Below are 4,860 nucleotides of genomic sequence, written 5' to 3' on the forward strand. Positions count from 1 at the left end.
CATCGTGTAGCATAGCTCTCAACGAATGTAGTCCTGTAAATAAATGAATAAAGGAATTGTGTAATAAAATGCCTCTGGCGGGACTCGAACCTGCGACCTCTCGCTGTCAAGGCGAGTGTCATAACCACTAGACCACGGAGGCTTATATATATATAATATATATAATCACAACGGATACCATTTAGGCTGAGCCTAGCTGTTTTATTATAAAAATTTGGAACAAACATTTTTCAACAGTTCAACTGCCATCTTTGGAGTAACAATACTTAAAAAGCACTTATTATAGTATTTATAGGAGTGAACAAATGCAATGACATTATAGTAAACAGGCAAACTGGAGCGTACGAAAATAAGGGCATAAATAAAGATGAAGAAGTACATAAGACCAAATGGGAGGCGGAGTATTCATGTTTAAGGAATTGAAACATACCAGAGAAGAAATGCATGAATATATGTAAGGTTAAGAGTGAGCGATTGGGTAAGACAGTCGTTGAAAGGTTTTCTTAAATCGTCAAAGATGTTTATGGATATCGCCTAACTGAAATGAATATCGAAACGTTTCCTTAAGACAAATCGACAGGCAATTAGTAGACGCACTGATCAACAGAGATTCTACATGCTGATATAAATCTCCCCCATATTTAAGTCATTGAACCAATCACAATCTGAAATTGTCACGTGCCCATTGTCACGTGCCAATTTCACTGCTCCCTGCTTGCAACGGCTATTTTCAATACAGTACAAAATCTAGTTACCGTTATTTTAGTTGCGATTTATTTAGGCCAAATAAGAAAAAAAAGTAGTTTCTCGTCCTAATATTTTGAAAAAAGGGAGAATGAGGGCACTTTTTTCTTCTTTTTTTTTACTCCGAGATGGCAAATCCAATATGGTTGATGGGAAACAGCTACTACTTTCTCACTTTTACCAAGTAGACACATTGAAAGCAAATAAAAGAAGCACTAGACATGATTCATAGTATATGTATCCCCAACCACGAACAATCGAGAGGGAGGAATTTTGCTGCTCTGACTTAGCCAAATTTTCGTACATTTCGTAAAATAAAGGGAAAAATAGTGAGGCAGAGAAGGATGCGCGAGGGGACGAGAAACTAGTATTTTTTTTATTTGGCCTTAGAGTGGCGATATTCTTAGGCCCTTTAGATAATTTTAGTTGCGAGTAATTCAGTTGCGGGTATTTAAGTTGCGACATATTTTAGATTGTAGATTATTTTTGAAGCGATTGATAAAAGGAGGGATAATTTTAGTTGCAATTATATTACTTGAGAGTTTTTAATAATATTTATAGGCGGAGATCTGTTCAGGTATTCGGGGCCTCTTAAATGTATGAAAATTATACGATGCTTATAAACTAAGTCTCAATCAAGGCTTATTAAGTGGATATGTTTTAGGGCCGAGGACAAATTCCTGTACCGCCACTTTGGACCTAGGATTGGAAGGCAATCGTCTCAACCACCACGTCCTACATCTACTCTATTAATAATAATAACAATAATAATAATAATAAATAATAACAATAATAATAATAAATAATAATAATAATAATATTAATAATAATAATAATAACAATAACAACAACAACAATAATAATAATAATAATAATAATAATAATAATAATAATAATAATAATAATAATAATAATAATAATAATAAAGTACCGGTAATCTTATAAGGCGCACGTATCCATCTCTTTGTATAGAGCTGCTCGCGGCGACGTTTTTCACCTACAGAGTGTATATGTAGCCTTTTTTCTGCATTAATATTTTTTTTGAATTAATTAATTTTATTTTAATTATTTATTTAGGCCTATTTATTTTATGTATATTTATTTTATGACAGAACTGACATGGATGAGAAGATAAACAAAATAAAGACACAAATACTCTTCGGAGTCACCATCCATCACCACCCTGGCGCATTCCCGCATTATAGCAATACCAACGTACAATAATCGAATGCTATGGATTCCGATATGAAAACCGAGAACCCAAAAGCACTTTAAGCGTTTACATATACAAGATCGTGCCATCTCGATCCAGAGTAGTTTACAATAGCATTATGGACAATGGTCAGTATAGCAAATTTGTTCAGTCTTCGCTCAATTTCATTATCGCTCATCTAGATGACTTGCTTGTATATGTGGGTCTTATAAGACACGGTCAGCCAACAGTATTCCCGCCTTACTTAAATAAATAATGTTAATTCTTAGTTCAATACTTAGAGTACTGTATTACAACAAATATCGCTGAGGTTATACACTGTGCTACGTTGGTTAGTATAGGCCATATACTGTATAACTGCTTACAGTAATCGCGTGACTAGTATATGTTAAAGTGGTTGAGCTAAAACATACATAAAGGAAAAATGTGCTTCAATAATATATATCACTCCAGTTATCTATTCACAAATATTTATGATTTTACTATAATTATACATTGACCCCTCGTATACGAAACGTCGCCCAACATCTTAATGGCTCCTACCACAACTTGTACCCTGTCCCCACCACCGCCGCCTTCCGCCCCCAGTGGTGGCTCCAGGATTTGCCCAACAGGGGGTCCGAGATCCCCGACGAAAAGAAGTGGGCGTGGTCGGGTAGGCCTATCGCTAAAAAATCTCCCCAAAGTGTTCCAGGGGCGCAGCCTCCGGAAAATACAACAATTTAGGAGTTTCAAAGGCTTATTTAATCGATTTTGGAGTCAATTAATATGTAGAAAATACATATACATTTTTTTCTCCCAGACCAATTGTGGTTTTACTCCCTTACGGGAACGGCAGGGCTCTGGCCCGTGGCACCCGCTGGCGCCACCCCTGCCACCCCCAGCTTAAATTCAAGAAGGGTATTTGATGGATAAGTCAGAGGGAGCTTCAATATCTTCAATATTATTAGCGCACAATAAAGGATACCACCCTTAACTTCGCTGCTATCTTGCTAGTCAAACATGTCATCGTGGCCTCTAGGCGAATTCAATTCTGGAAGGGAAGAAAATATGAGTTAGATTAATATAACTTACGGTATTAATTAGACATAAAGTTGAATAGTCAAGGTGAAAGATATCCTCTGAACACTCTTCTAAATCAAACCAAAATGCTAGTGACTGCATTCGCTATGTCGCATGTCCTAAAAATGTTATACAGTATTAAACTAAATTTCGATAAGTTAATACTGAGGCGGTGACGTAATAATATAAGATCTAATCAGTACTGTATACATTGAACTGACTTGGTGAAGAAAATGCCGCCTATCCTAAAGGCATGTAGAATAGGCCAACTTCCGATCAAAGACAACCGACTGAATTCAGATATGTAGGCCTAAATGCTTCAGAGGTCAAACAGATCAGAACTGTTCTTCCTGATCAATAAATGATGTCGATAAAATGCGAGATGCTCCTTAAACTTGACTTACACTTAAGTAATCTACAAGTGTTCGACAACGAAAGAAACGATTCCCGGTGTCAGCCACTTGACATTAGATACCTCAGAAAGAAGACATGGAAAAGTAAGTAAGTTTGGTTTACACATGAAGCAAACGCAAACAAAAAACATCGCCAGAATTTTAAGTGTGGACACTTTGACGCGTACCTTTAAGTTAGGTTTACACACACTTGGTTTTATACTTATTTACACTTTTTGTGGCCTTGATCAACGATGCATCCCCTAGGCCTTCTGGTATGACAAATTTAATCGGGGGTAATGGCAAGTCCAACCATTTAAGGGAGACGTATTTATCGGTTTAGCCTACGCGAATCTTATTTTTTCCCCATTCACTCTGCTATAATATTCAATAAAAACTTGATTTATTTGGGTAAAAAAAGACAAATACAATAATACGTTTCGCCATCGGCGATTGAAAAGGCGAATGACACAATAGTGGAAAAAATTGTCGAGGCTTTCGTTTGAGTTTGAAATGTGTCGTTTGAAACTTCAGCCGGCGCGAACTGACGAAGAACCTCAACTAGAGGAGATAGTGTGAAAGCCACGTTTTCCTTATCGTTTGAAGCGTGCCAGTGTAAACCAAGCGTTTGCTGGCGCGACCTGACTTGCACAACACGCCTCGATGACGCAGCTCAGCAGCATATTAGACTGGTAATAGTGTAACAACCGCGTCTTGCGTTTGCGTATAACGCACGCTAGTGTAAACGGAGCCTAAATGTCAAAGAAAACTTCAATACGGTAAACAAATCCATATTCTCAGAATAGTATTGAGAGCATTAAAAAAAAAATAAAACCGCTTGATCAGAGATCCAAAATAACTGTATTGAAGCATGGGAGACGATTGAATTTTAATTTACCGTGCAATACGACACAAACGTCTATTAAGATATTTATTCTATGAATGTATTTATCATTTACAACGTCAACTTGTATTACCCTTAACTGCTTCATCGTCTCTGTCATTCTAAATCTATCGCTTGTAATTCAACATGTGTTAATATATAAGAGCCGGTAGATTTATGACAGCATAGCGATATGACCTTTTGACTGCCAAGTCAAATCTTGTTTATTGACGTTTCGCCTTAGCTTTGATGTCGTAATTATTGTGTTTATTTATAAGCCTCATATTGTCAAATGAGTTCGCACTATTAAGATTTGTATTATTTACGGAAAGTGTCACAGTTTTCAAGTACACATAATATTGCAAACTGGCTGTTGTCAAAACGAGCGCGTATTGGTTGTCAAGCAATTTTGTATTCTTTACCACATAAAAAGTCCTTAACAACAACAGCGCGTATTTTGACGCGCTTTTTTGATTTCACGAACTAACACAATTGAATTTAATTGTGTTAGTTCGTGATGTGAGCGACGATATGTTTCGAAACACACGTGGACACGCCTTCTTCAT

General features: G+C 36.7%; 1 protein-coding gene and 1 long non-coding RNA gene across 4 annotated transcripts in view; one reads left to right on the forward strand and one right to left on the reverse strand.

Moving 5' to 3' along the window:
• The window catches only part of LOC117113656 (gamma-aminobutyric acid type B receptor subunit 2-like), a 94,717-nt gene that overhangs the window by 18,094 nt on the left and 71,763 nt on the right, over positions 1 to 4,860 (forward strand). Inside the window, exon 2 of one of the 3 annotated variants that reach the window (XM_033257062.1) lies at positions 1,857 to 2,085. The exons of 1 other annotated variant lie outside the window; for it this stretch is intronic. The gene's annotated coding sequence lies outside the window, so the exon portion shown is untranslated. Of the gene's footprint in view, positions 1 to 1,736; positions 2,086 to 4,860 lie in introns of those variants that run through there. One more of the 3 variants, XM_033257061.1, reaches the window with a different exon arrangement.
• LOC117113658 overlaps positions 2,082 to 4,860 on the reverse strand; it is a 6,530-nt gene continuing 3,751 nt past the window's right edge. Inside the window, exons 2-3 of the long non-coding RNA XR_004446237.1 lie at positions 2,925 to 2,990; positions 2,082 to 2,359 (exon numbers count right to left, since the gene is read on the reverse strand). This is a non-coding gene — a long non-coding RNA (uncharacterized LOC117113658). The remainder of the gene's footprint in view (positions 2,360 to 2,924; positions 2,991 to 4,860) is intronic.

The sequence above is a fragment of the Anneissia japonica genome, unplaced genomic scaffold, assembly GCF_011630105.1.
Source record: "Anneissia japonica isolate Jap-2015-1 unplaced genomic scaffold, ASM1163010v1 scaffold1665_len535045_cov187, whole genome shotgun sequence".
In the NCBI taxonomy this organism is placed as follows: domain Eukaryota; kingdom Metazoa; phylum Echinodermata; class Crinoidea; order Comatulida; family Comatulidae; genus Anneissia; species Anneissia japonica.